Consider the following 14,386-nt stretch of genomic DNA (forward strand, 5'->3'; position numbering starts at 1 on the left):
GTGCTTGAAAAACCTTAAAAGAGTGGTTTTGAACTCTATATCCAGTAGTTTGCTTTCCTCCATTTCTGTCATTTGTGTCCTGTTTCTTTGTCTCCTCTTTTTTTATGCTTCGTTGTGTTGATAGAGTGGCTTTCTGTGCTAAGTGTACTATAGGGCCCAGTGGCTCAACCTCCCCAATTACCTGAGGTAGACACTCTTGTTGCCCTCCCTTGTGGGCTTTGTGCACAGTCTTGTTGTAGTCAAGCCTTGATTGTTGTAGGTAACACTGGGAGGATTTGACCTCCAGGCCAATTGGCTGTGAGAATCAGCTGTGTCTACGGTGGGAGAACTTCTGTGCTGAAGACACTGTTATGGGTCAAGACTTGCTTCAGTGGGGCTTTGGTGCTCACTGAATCTGCCCCCTGAGTGTGTCCCTTATGGATCTGCAGAGTTTTAATTTGATGGTCCCACTCTGACCACTGAGTACACTGGCTCTTGGATCTAAGGAGGTGCTAATCTAGCTTCTACCTGAGGCTACCCTGCAGAAGCCAGCTGTAAAGCAATGCAAGTTGCCCTGGGGCCTTGGGAAGCTGCAGTTTGTTAAGCAATTTTGAGATTACAAAGGCCCAGGCCTTTCATATACAAAAGCCTCCATGCACAGCTTGGGCGGGGCGGAGCCCCAGGGGATCAACTGGGCGTGAGGAGTGAGCAGTATGGCTTCTCTCAGTCCTGTCCTCAGAGGCCCCGGCAATCCCTGTGTGTGCCTCCGAGAGAAAGCTACCCTTGAGTTCTGACCGATGCCAGACAGTCCCGTTTCTCCCATATGAGTCTGGGCCCACAGAGAATTGCACGGAACTGGAGCTCAGAGCCTGAGACTCCCTCCCGATTGAAAAATACAATCATGACCTCAGCTGCCAGCCCTCTCCGCATGCACCTCCACACCTTTGTTTTTGTTTTTAAATATATTTTATTGATTTTTTACAGAGAGGAAGGGAGAGAGATAGAGAGCTAGAAACATCGATGAGAGAGAAGCATCGATCAGCTGCCTCCTGCACATCTCCTACTGGGGATGTGCCTGCAACCCAGGTACATGCCCTTGACCGGAATCGAACCTGGGACCTTTGAGTCCGCAGGCCGATGCTCTATCCACTGAGCCAAACCGGTTTCGGCCACCTCCACACCTTTGTATTTTACTTCCGCACTGCACCTCCTCTGAGTCTCAGTATGCTTTTCTCTTTCCTTCTAGTTGTAGAATTTCCACTCAGCCAGCCTTCCTGTGGTTCTGGATGATGTCTGTTCTGTCTTTTAGTTGTATTTTTGAAGTGGTTTTGTGAGGCAGCAATCTCCGGTGTTTACCTATACCACCATCTTGGTTTTCTCCAGGATTTAGTATTTTTGAAGGGGCTTTAAGTATTACCTTCAAAGTATCTCTTTATTTAATTGTTCATTGTTCAGTTCCTTAATTTCAAGTTCTACATAAGAGAATTCTACCACTAAAATTCTTGTTCATTTCTGGGGGGACATGAGGCAAGATTTAGACACCTAACATAAAAGTTAAAGTGCCTTGAACAGGGTATTAGCAGCACTGGCTCCACTGTCCAACTGAACATTTTTTCCACTCAGAGAAGTATGTATTGAGTACTTACTGTATACCCAGAATTTTTCTTGGTGATATAGAAGGCATAATCAAATTTAAAACCTAGCTTCTGCTAACTTACAAGCAATATTGTTGGACAGAGAACAGGTTTTGGGAATTGACATAGGTAATAGTTAGAAAGCAATGCACATCATTATAACAACCACCATCACTGCAACTAAATTGATATTTTAAGTGCAATTGAGTTTACAAAATTGAGAGAGCAGAAGATTAGAATTTTTGGGGAGTCTTTCTGAACATGCCTCGTTTCAGAGGCTGTGACATTGCATGAGTCATTCATCTTTCTGAGCTTCATTTTACTTATCTGTAAAACAGAGAAAATATATCATAGGTGGTGAAGATTAAATATAATAATATGGTAATTATTGAGGTATCAAGTATTTCAATGAGAAGCTTTTCAAAAAATGGTGCTGTAACAACTGGATATCCATATGTGGGGGTTGGGGTGAGGATCCTCAGCCCCTATATCATTCCACAATAGCTTATCTCAGATGGGTTATAGACATGATATATAAAACTAGAGTCATAAATCTTCTTTAAAAAGCATAGCAGAGTGTCTCAGTCATCTTAGGGCAGGCAAAAACTTCTTTATTAAAATATAAAATTGATAAATTAGACTACCTCAAAATTTTAAAATTCTGCTCATTAAAATATACTGTTAAGAAAATAAACAGACAAGACACATATTGGGAAAAATATTTGTAATACATATATCTGACAAAGGACTTGTATACAGAAAATACTATTAATTCTTACAACTCAACAATATGAAGACAAACAACTTAATAAAAACATGGTCAAAATATTTTTTTGTCTTTAACAAACAATTAAAAAAATCTTTATTGGTGAGAGTATTATAGAAATCCTACTCCTCCCACCCCCCAATGCTCTGTTCCATCTGATTCCCACCCCACCCCAGGCCTTCAACATCCTACTGTCTGTGTTCATAGGTAAGATCTTTGGTTAATCTCTTCTTGCCCACCTGCCCCCATCCCTCTGAGATTCGTCAGTCTGTTCTATGCTTCCATGCCTCTGATTCTGTTTTATTCACCAGTTTATTCTGTTCATTAAATTTCTTATTCATTTATTTTGGTTTGTAGATTCAATTGTTGATAGATATGTATTTATTGCCTTTTTATTGATCATATTTTTTATCTTTTTCTTCTTCTTCCTCTTCTTAAAGAATAACCTTCAACATTTCATGTAATACTTGTTAGGTGGCAATGAACTCCTTTAGCATTTTTTTTTTTGTCTGTGAAGCTTTTTATCTGATCTTATTTCTAAATGATAGCTTTGGTAGGTAGAGTAATATTGGTTGTAGGTCCTTACTATTCATTACTTTGAATTTTCTTGCCATTCCCTTCTGGCCTGCAAAGTTTCTGTTGAGAAATCAGCTGACAGTTGTATGGGCACTCACTTGTAGGTAACTAACTGTTTTTCTCTTGTTGCTTTTAAGATTCTCTCTTTGGCAGGGTCAGGCCTGGTTAGTACTTGGATGGGAGACAGCCTGGGAATATCAGGTGCTGTAGGCAAAAAAAAAAAAAAAAAAAAAAGATTTTTTTGTCTTTAGCCCTTGGAATTTTAATTATGATGTGTCTTGGTGTGGGCCTCTTTGGGTTTCCCTTGTTTGGGCTCTCTGTGCTTCTTGGACTTGTAAGTCTATTTCTTTCACCAGCTAGGGAAAGTTTTCTGTCATTATTTCTTCAAATAGGTTTTCAATATCTTGCTCTCTTTCTTCTTCTTCTGGCATCTCTCTATTGCGAATGTTGGTACATTTGAAGTTGTCCTGAGACTCCTTACTATATTTTTATATTTTTGGACTCTTTTTTCTTTTTTCTTTTCTGATTGGGTGTCTTTTGCTTCCTCATATTCCAAATCATTGATTTGATTTTCAGACTCCTCTACTCTGCTGTTAAATCCCTGTAAATTATTCTTTATTTCAGTTAATGTATGCTTAATTTCTGACTGGTCCTTCTTCATATATTTGATATTCTCACTAAGATCCTGGAAAGTCTCATCATGATCCTTGAGACAATGGTTTTGAACTGTCTATCTAGTCTTTTGTTTTCTTCCATTTCTTTCATTTGTGACATCTTTCTTTGTCTCTGCATTTTGGTACTTCCCTATGTTTGTTTCTATATATTAGGTAGAGCTGCTATGTCCCTGGAATTGGTAGAGTGTCCTTGTGTAATAGGTGTCTGGTAGGGCCCAGTGGCTCAGCCTCCCCAGTCACCTGATCTGGGTACTCTAAGTGTGCCCCTGTGTAGGCTGTGTGCACAGTCTTGTAGTTGAGCTTTGATGGCTGTTGGTTTCTCCGGGAGAAGTTGACCTCTAGGCCAATTGGCTGTGAGGACCAGCTGCGACTACAGTGGGAGAGCTGCTGTGCAGGAGGTGAGGCCCAGCTGTGAAGTGAAGCAGGCTGGTGCTAGTGCCAGGTCTTGGGCCTTTTATTGATTTGTTTGGGGCATGCTGCCACCAGCTGTCCCTTGTTTGAGAGATTTTAGCAAAGTGTGAGCCAGGAGAGACCATTCATATGGAAAAGCTGCTACAAACAGCTTGGGTGGGGCTGCAAGTGGGAAGGGGTGGGGTCTCAGGGAATCCCCAGGGTGGAGCAAACAGTGTACTCAAGGCTGATTGTTTTCTTAGTTCCCCTTGCTGATAGTTCATTATTGGTGTATAAAAATGCAACTGCTTTCTGGATAGTTATTTTGTAGCCTGATACTTTAGTGAACTCATTAAAAAATTTTGGTGGAATCTTTAGGGTTTTCTATTTACAATATTATGTCATCTATAAATAATGACAGTTTTATTTCTTATTTTCCAATTTGGATGCCTTTATTTCTTCTTCTTGTCTGATTGCTATGGCTAAAACAACTTTATGAGAAGCCCAGAGACCAAACTTTCCTTGGCCTCCCCAAGGACTGCAGGGTACAGTGGCCGGGCCTGATGTCTGCAGCACCTAAGTGCGTGGAGCGCAGGGGCATGCTTAGCACCTGGGGTGCACTCCTGAGGCTGAGGATGTGAGCTCAAGGTCCTCAGCCCTAGGCTGGAAACAACCTGCAACCTCCAGCCCTCAGGTGGATCCACCCTGCTGCCTGCAGTTACTACACCCAGCATCACCCTAGCCTCTGACTTTATTTCTGTGTAACTGAAAAGCCTGGAGCAAGTTGGATTCAGGGTCCAATGGTGGCATCAGAACAAAGGCCTGAGTGAGCCTGGCCTGACTGGTTACTGTAATTGGAGTCTGTCTGACCCCTGTGCAGGTGATAGACAAGTGCACCATAGGGCCCTGGCAGACCCCTAGAGCCTACACACTTGATCTGCTTCCTGATCCATGAATGCACCACAGACCTCGTTCCACAAGCACAGCTTTTATAGTTGGTCCTCACAATTTTGTTTGTTTGTTAACATGAATGATTTTCCTATATTAAAATGTGCAAAGTTTAAAAAAACAAAAGATCTGCAGGGAAGGGAGGAGGGGAGTGTTCATCAGCCAGTTTTTTAACATGTGAAGTTTATGAGGGAACCCCTCTGAGAATTGCCTTATCGTCTGCAGAGGAAGGGGACCTAAATGGCACTCAGGGGAGAGGAGACCTCATTATACTCATTATGAGAGGGTAAATCTTAGAACTATTAAAATGGGGGAAGGGCAGTGCTGATGACATACTCTCATCCCAGTATTTGTCCAATAATATTCATGAGCTGTCCTTTTGCTAAAACTTTATTTCTCTGTCTCTAACTGCTGATGTATAATGTCATCTTATCTAAGTAGGGACTGGTTTCTGCATTAAGGATCATTAAGGGAGAGATAAATCAAGTAGGAGGCTCAAAGAAGATTTTATGGAGGAGGTGGCATCTGAACCCAGCACAATAGATAGACTTTTTAAGGTAGTGATGGGGAAGAAAGCATGATGGGAATATGTGGGAAAGTGAGCAGTGCATTCAAGAGGGTCTGTGAAAACCAGAAGAGCTCTAAGAGTGACACGTGGGATAGGATGGGAGAATTCAGAAGAGTCTAGACCAGAAGACTAATCTTGGAGCAGTTCCTATGTCTAAACTGTTCAGACTTAATCACAGATTCCATCAGATAATCCCCCAAAGTCACTGACTAATATTACCTTAGGTGCTGTCTCCTGGAAATACTTATGTTTCAAAAAAAACCAAAAAAACAACACACAAAAAACTTCCTGAAGGCATAAAAACGTGTTTGCTAATCCAAAGAAATAGGTTTCAAATGAGAAAATATCTACAAGGGATGCATCTTGGGACAGGGCCTTCAACTACTCTTCAGACCAGTTCTTCAGCACCAGGATAGTATTTTTTGAGGATTAGAAAAAGATGTAGTCCAAAAGCTCCTTACCTTTTTCCCCTGAGACACCCAGGACCGATGACAATCACTAATAGAACATACTCCCATGGGTGTACTCAGGCTTGCTTGAATGATCTGAATCAAACAGAGTTTGAACAGGAGACACCTTTGTTTTCTTACAGCCACTGCCTTTAGACCTGCTCTATCATATCTCCCTCTCTACTTCTTAACCACACTTGACAGATCCCAAACTTTCTAGTCACTACAAATTCTAAAAACAAACCTCATTGTAGTAATCAAGACTCATTCTCAGGCCTGGTCCAGTCTCAGTCAAAATATCAATACCATATAATTCCATGCTCAGTCTCTATCAACAATCTGATCCCCTCATCTCCAGCTTAGCCCTGACATGCCTGGGAGTGGTCAGTGGTCTGTACTCCCTCTGCCCTTTCACACCTCCTCCACCTCCACCCAACTCTCTTCCAGGGTTGGTTCAAGGAAAAGGTGGATGGTGCAAAGTGGACCTATGTGCTACCTGATTGGTACTTTTATGATCAGTGTTAGTGGCCTGAGGAAGTCCCACCCCAGGCTTGGAAGGAGGAGCCAAAGCCTTTTCCCCGAGGCATGTGATCCATTTCCTTAATGCTACCCCTTGAATTTCTAGTCTTCTCTTTATACAGGCTTGTTTGGCCATGCCACCTCTTGATAGGTGCTGTAGGGTCATGTCTAGCAGCAACTTCCTAGGAAATTATCATCCAATCATTGTTGATTTTGGAGCTCCAGCTGAATTTTATAAGACTGCAGGAGTACCATCCAACATCTGATGTATATGTAAGTTATTTATAAGTATGTGACAAGTTAAGTTACATCTTAAGTTACATGTTAAGTAACTTATTATTAATGGTGACTCAGGTGTGTGGAGAATGTCAATGTTGTTAATGCATATATTGCTTCTACAATCTGTCTACTACAATTAATGGTAGCACAACTTACTTAAGTTGTTTCATTTGCTTCAAAGCTCATATCTTTCATTGCATCCTTGCTTCTTGTCTTAACATACTCACTTACTAATTGTAACAAAACCTTTCTCTCTCATTCCTGACATCATATCAAATGCAAATCAATAGAGTGAAATCATTATATAGAAACTCCTGAATATACTCATTCATTTTTTAAAATATTAACAAATTTGGATATTTGAAGCATGACCAGTAACAAGTTTGTTTTGACACAGCTGTCTGACGTTTTGCAACATAAATGAAACCCACCTTTTCCTAGGGCAACTATAATTTTATTTCAAGGTGAACAACTCAACAGGGAGAGGTCTACTTTGTAAGTTAGTGTTAAGCATTACTTTATATTACTAAATCACATATGTGGGCAGGTAAGAAATGCAACGTGCATCCCTGATTGAGGCAGGAAAGAAAGTAATGGAGGTGAAGAGAGTGAACAAGAGCCATGGCAACAAGCATGTGGCAAGGAGGAGGTGCTGATGGCTTTATACATACAGCTTCCACAGCATAATCTGTAGCATTTCCCAGCCATTAGGCTATGAATAACTGTGGTCTCTGTGGCCTAATATATGGCAAACCAGCATTAGAGGAACTGCTGAAAGCCTGACCCGAATGCACCAGTGCTTGAACACCAATACCTAGCCCTAGCCCTTGGTCTCTTGCAGAAAAGGGCCTCAGTCTCCACAGCAGTTTATTCAATCAGTGCAGTATGCATTGTTAACCTCTGCTTCTATGAGCAGGGATAAGTTGAAAAAGGCAGCCAGTTCTTAGCAATTTCCTAGTCTCTTCTCAGTTAGCAAAAATATTTAGAATCATAAGCCAATCAATAATTAACAAATATCACCCTAAACGGTTTGGCTCAGTGGATAGAGCGTCGGCCTGCAGACTGAAAGGTCCCAGATTCGATTCCGGTCAAGGGCATGTACCTTGGTTACGGGCACATCCCCAATAGGGAGTGTGCAGGAGGCAGCTGGTCGATGTTTCTCTCTCATCGATGTTTCTAACTCTCTATCCCTCCCCCTTCCCCTCTGTAAAAAAATCAATAAAATATATTTAAAAAAATAATTAACAAATATCTAAGAAGCACCTACTGGTGCAAGGCCCTGCAAGACCCCTGTTCTATGGAAAGTACAAACCAGTCTGCCTCCAAGACTAGAAAGACTGGACTCATCCAAAAACACTGCAGCTCACAACATGTTCTCTCTAGGAATATGTGATGGGGTCAGGGTGGGAGGAAAGAGAAGAAAAAGATCATCAACTGGTGGTAGAAAGACATTTCTAGGCTGTGATCCTCAGCTGACAGAATGTAGGGACTGTGAAGAGCTAGCATTTTTAAGAGAAGAGGGGGATAGTGATACAATCAGTTCTCAAATTAGGAACTATGACTCTTGACCAAGTCTCAGTCATCTATTCCACAGATTGGGCTGAATGATTTCAAAGTCCTTGCTACTCAAAACACAGTTCATAGACCATCACCATCAGCAGCATCACCTGGGAATTTCTTAGAAATGCAGACTTTCAGGCTCTATACCATAAATAATGAATCAAAATCTGCATTTTAACAAGATCCCCAGGTGATTCTTAAGCATGTTAAAGTTTAAGAAGCACTGGTCCAGCTTCCAAGCATTGATTATACATATATCTACAAATGGAGACAGGAAATCTGCTTAAGCAGACCATTCTGAGCTGCTGAGAATGACCCAGCTCAAAGCTTGTTCTCTGCACTTCAAAAGAATTCCCTAGCGGCTGGTGCCTCTCACCTGGCACTCCTTTTGTCAGTGGGAGCCACTGACTGCCACAGCTGCTTCAGGATTCAAACCACTGAGACAGGAGCAGAGAAGCTGAATGAGAACTTGAAATGCATTTTCCCCATAGGACAGTGTTAATTATGTGTTGTTATGTGTTGGTATCATTTTCACTGCCAAATTACTTGATATAACTGATTCTACTTCCAAAAGAAGACCTGCAACAATGTGCATCAAAAGTGACATGTTCAACAAGGCTTCTCAAATGCAAAAGAAAAATTACATGGTATATCAGGTAGAAAAAAGAAGAAGCTAAAGAAAATGCTGCAACCACCTGCAGTGGTTGGCAAACTGTGGCTTGTGAGCCACATGTGGCTCTTTGGCCCCTTGAGTGTGGCTCTTCCACAAAATACTGATTTCTGTGCATGGGCCACGAAGTTTCAATTGCACTGTACGTGCGTGCCCGCACGTGGTATTTTGTGTTATTTTGTGGAAGAGCTACACTTAAGGAGCCAAAGAGCTGCATGTGGCTTGCGAGCCGCAGTTTGCTGACCACGGACTTAGGGTATCATGGTTATTTAGACTACAGTGGAGCTGTAGGGTTACTGTAACCAAACAGAAAGAGAGACTTGATGAGCCACAGAATTCTAGTTATCTGAATCATCCACTCAATGGAGCTAGGGTCTAGATATCAGTGTTAGGAGGGGGAAGTTAAGTATTTAGAGAAGGAAAAATTAAAGAAACAAGTCTGGCCTTGAGATCTTCAGAAATGAAAAAAAACTTCAGATGGGTTTCAAGAATAAATGTTTTGCATTTTACATGCATCCTTCAAACTCTGTCTAAAACTCTCCAGGACAGGAAATATGTGTCCTAGTTCCCTTGTTCTCCTACCAGGGTGCTGAATACAACCTGCAAGTTCAATACCAGGAAAAATATTTTTTCTTCTTTTCCTCTCCCTTATAAACTTTGAGTTTAAGACACTCAGGTTTTCAAAGTACCATGATGCAACTACAGTTGATATGATAACCCAGATGTCTACTAAGTAACCAACAGGAGTGACTGACAGGTGGGGAGTGTATCCAACATGGATATACTGAACAAAGAATGATTCACTCCCAGGACAGGATGGAATGGGATGTCAAAAGATTTCATCATGCTACTTAGAATGGTGCCAAATTAAAAACTTATGGATTGTTTATTTATGGAATTTCCATTTAATATTTTCTGACCAAGGTTGATCATGGATAACAGAAATCTTGGAAAGTGAAACCATGGGTAAGGGGCACTCTATATCTTGCTAGACCTTCACAACCTTTCTAAGATTATTTCCTCCATTGCACTATGAGGAAAGCAGGCCCAGGAAAGTTACATTTCTTGCCTAACATCGGATCAGTTCCAGAAGTTAACATATCCCAACACTCAGTCTGATGGGCTTGACACACAACAAGCTCCCATTTTTTCTTTTCTAATTTTTTTCTTTTTTTGAGAGAGGAAGGGAATGAGGAAGAGGGAGAGAGAGAGGAAGAGGGAGAGGGAGAAGGAGAGGGAAACATTGATCAGTTGTCTCCGATATACACCCAAGCAGGACTGAACCTGCAACCTGGACCTGGGCCCTGACCTGGTGTTGAACTGGCAACCTTTTGGTATGGGACAATGCTCAACCAACTGAGCCAGGGCTGGAAGTCAAGATTCAATTCCAGTGATCAGTCTGAAAATCTCACTTCTAGCTACCAAATGACAGATTCTTAGGAAAAGTAATTCTTAAAGACAAGAGGAAGAAGGATGTATAATATATCACAAGACTAGTGACTGCCTGCACTTAGGAAACTCATTCTTAAAAGCAGGGGTCCTCAGACTTTTTAAACAGGGGGCCAGTTCACTGTCCCTCAGACTGTTGGAGGGCCGGACTATAGTTTTAAAAAAAACTATAAACAAATTCCTATGCACTGCATGTATCTTATTTTGAAGTAAAAAACCAAAATGGGAACAAATACAGTATTTGTATTTGCATGTGGCCCGCGGGCCATAGTTTGAAGACCCCTGCTTAAAAGGGTCAACAGGAGAGGGCTTTCTGCCTAAAAAATACCTGCACTTGATAGTTCCAGGTGAAAACCTAAGAGGAGATTTTAAAACTAAATATAACTCAAGAAGGGGAAGGAACAAAGTAAGCCTACTATGAGCAAAGAAAAACAGCCAAGACAAATGAAAGAGATGTCTGCTGGGGCGGGCCATTCAGTGACAAGCTTGTCTTGACAGAATACAACTCAAGGAAAGGTGTCAACATCAAAATTGAGAATGCAGAAAAACAGCGTGAGGATGAACTATGCAGTGGGGCCAGCTGATCACACAGAGGACGACAGCAGAGACCGGAATACTACCTCTGCTGCAGGGAAAGCCCAGCACCACTCACTTCCAGAAGGAAACTCTGTGTCTCCCTGCCAGGAAAACTGAGCCAAAAGCAAACACATCTCCAGTCCCTTCTCCCCTCATCACTTATCTGACACACAGGCAAACAAATTGGAAACCTGGAGCTCTGAATAACAGATAGCAGCCCAGGAAACTGCTTTGTAATAAAGTGAATCACTCTGTGGGCTTTTCAGTAACCGATTGTGTTTCCCTTTTTCTTGTTGAGGCTAGAAAGCTCAGAGCTGAACCTCTAGCCTCAAGGATTTAAGACCAGCAATGTCTATTTCTTTGTGACTTTGGATTTACATTTATTTCCTACACCAGTGGCTGACATGTATTTTTATAAGCCACATTAAATTAGCTTTGGAATGAGGTGGAATAAAGATGATAAATAAAGAGAAGGAAGGAAAGAAGGAAGGACCTTGAGTGTGTGTGTGTGTGTGTGTGTGTGTAGAACTGATCAGTGACTTCATTTTTGACCATGACACAGAGAGAGAGAGAGAGAGAGAGGAAAGAGAGGCATGAGGGCAGAGAGAGAATATCTGTGAGTTAAAGATTCAGGTGCACCATTGTGGGTAACAATATGAACATCACTTCATCTGTCAAGAGTGACCAGCGAGCCCCACAGGACCCTGTGAAGCAATGAAGAAGCCGAGAGAGCAGGATCAAAATGAAAATCCCTGGTGGTGATGTCCATACTGGTCATGCCCATAGCCACCCTTCCTGAGAAGTTGCCATGTACCGTACACTGTACTATGCTGCCCTTTCCCATTTAGGAATAATTTACATACAGCAATATACGCAGGATGCAAGTATTGGGCTCAATAAGTTTGGACAATTACATACACTTGGGTAATGATCAGTTCAGTAAATATCAAGACTATGTCCATCACCCCAAAACATTGCTTTGTGCCATTTTCCAGTCCATTTCATCCCATAAAGACAGCCATTGTTGACTTCTATCACTAAAGATGCATCTTGTCTATCTTATAATTTAGCATAAATGGGATTGTGCTTTATATCCTCTTTTGTGTCCCATTTCTTTCACTCAGCATGAGGTTTACACATGTGCTATATATCAGCTATTTGTTCTTCTTCATTGCTAAATAGTACTCAATTATATGGATATACATAATTCACTTATCTTTTTACCTGCTGATGAGCATGTAGGTTGTTTCTAGGTTCTAGCTATTATGAACAATATTGCTATGAACATGCTTGTGCAAATCTTTCAGTAGACATACATTTTCATATCTTTATAAATATCTATAAATGTAATTGATGGTTAATAGAATAGATGTATGTTTGACTTCATAAAAAATTGGCTTATAGTCTCAATAGCTGTTGTACCATTTAAATCCCTTCCAGCAGTGGATGAGTGCTTTAGCTGTTATTAGTTGCTTTAATTTTTGTCATTTTAATGGGTATCTAGTCATATCTCACTCTGGTTTAAACTTGCCTTTCCTGATGAAAAAAGATATTGGAAAAAAAGATATTGGGTATCTTTTCATGAACTTATTGATCATTCCTATATCTTCTTTTGTGAGGTCTCTGTTCAAATCTTTTGCCCAAGTTGAAGGAACCAAGATGGTGGTGTAGGTAAAAGCCTAGATTCCAAACAAACCAAAGCCGAGAGAAGAGGCGAGGACAAGTTAATCTGTCCACTCATGAGCTGGGAGCCCCAAGTCTCTGGCTCCAGCCAATGGGGCAGTAGACAGTGCTGGAGTCTGGGCCCTCAGGCCACCTTTGCTCTGAGGCCCACCAGGTGCCCAGCACCAATGGGGCCCCTCTTCTCTGAAGCAGAGGAAAACCCAGAACAAACATGTGAAAAGGAAAGCGAGACCAAGGGGACAAGGCGAGAGCAGAGCCACCTCCCTGAGGTAGTCTGGACGTCATGGGGTGCCCGAGAGCCCACAGAGTCTGGGCCTGGTGAGGTAAGTTTATTTGGCGCGGGAAATGGTGTCAGGACTCCTTGTTGCCAGAGTCATGCTCATCGTCCCCAAAGCAGATGTCAGCTTCGACCTCGGCATCCTCGTCACAGATACCGCAGAAGAGAGCCGAGCCCTCATCGGGCGCAGGCCTTGGTCTCACGCAGTCCACAACCCCCTTTACCCATCCCGCCCCGCCTCTGCCGTGGTCTCCAAGACCTGCTTGCAGACGGCAGATGGCGGATGGCGTCTGTGTACTCCCGGTCCTTGCCTTTGCTCTCTTCCCACTTCCCGTGCATAACAGGGGCGCCCCGTTAGCCCTGGAGAAAGTGTTGGGTTCCTCGAGGAGGGAGAGGACGCTCACTCGGGAGGAAGGTCCTGACATTTTGGGTGGGGTTCCACCACTCTGAGGGTAGCTCGCCGCTCTGGGGGTCATCGACTCGGGGGTGGAGAATGGAGACGCACACGTCCCCTGCACATGTCCCCTGTCTCATAGATGTTGGGATGCCACATCTTGGTCAGGAACCAAAAGGCTGGTAGGGAGTAAGGGTAGTTAGGCCACGGGAAACTTGAGGTGTGCCCTAAGTGGCCGCCCTCGTAGTAGGTGTTGGGGGGAAGAAAATGGCCACCTCCCAGTTGTACAGGTTGTCCTTGTCGACCAGGGTCACCCGAAAGCCCCGCACGGGCTCCTCCTGCCGGGCCATTGCGGCAGCGGAGCCAGGGGTGGGAGTATGCGGGGGGACGCCCTGCCTCCCCCAACCCCCCCAGCCCAGGACCCTCCAGCTCTCCACTCACTCAGGTGCCCATGCCTGCCTGGTGCTCCCCCGTCCCCCCGACTCCCTGCAGATCTTAGTAAACATGGAAGTTTTATAAAAATTCCTGTGTCTGTAATATCTGCATCATCTTATAGCTTTGTCTCTATATAATTCTAGCACACAGTACTGCCTGTCAGCCTTGAATTTTCTTCTTGCTACCCTGATAGACTGTATGCTTCTTGGCAGTTCCTTCATTGGTACACACATTCTATGACTCTATGTAGAGTACTTTGTAGGTATTTAATAAGTATTTAATGTGGAATGAGGGGCTCTGTGGACCAGCTGACATTTTGCTTGGGATTGGCCTGGAATCAGGCTGCAACATACCTGCTCACATAGGGCTATAAACCTATGAGGAACTTCACATCCTTCTCCTTACTTTCCTCTTCAAGCATTCTCAGACGTGTGTGTGTGTGTGTGTGTGTGTGAGATGGGGATAGGCAGCACAAACCTGGGCTTGGGAGTAAGAAAAGTTGTAGTTTGACCACTCCAATGTGTGAGGAGGAGGGTTTGAATTTTTAATGGATTCAGTAG

At 42.8% G+C, this 14,386-nt stretch overlaps 1 pseudogene; it reads right to left on the minus strand.

The window, feature by feature from the left end:
- Nucleotides 1-13,071: 13,071 nt before the first annotated feature.
- LOC102771454 lies at nt 13,072-13,741 on the minus strand (annotated as a pseudogene).
- Nucleotides 13,742-14,386: the final 645 nt, after the last annotated feature.

This window comes from Myotis davidii, unplaced genomic scaffold (assembly GCF_000327345.1).
Source record: "Myotis davidii unplaced genomic scaffold, ASM32734v1 scaffold2624, whole genome shotgun sequence".
NCBI lineage: Eukaryota > Metazoa > Chordata > Mammalia > Chiroptera > Vespertilionidae > Myotis > Myotis davidii.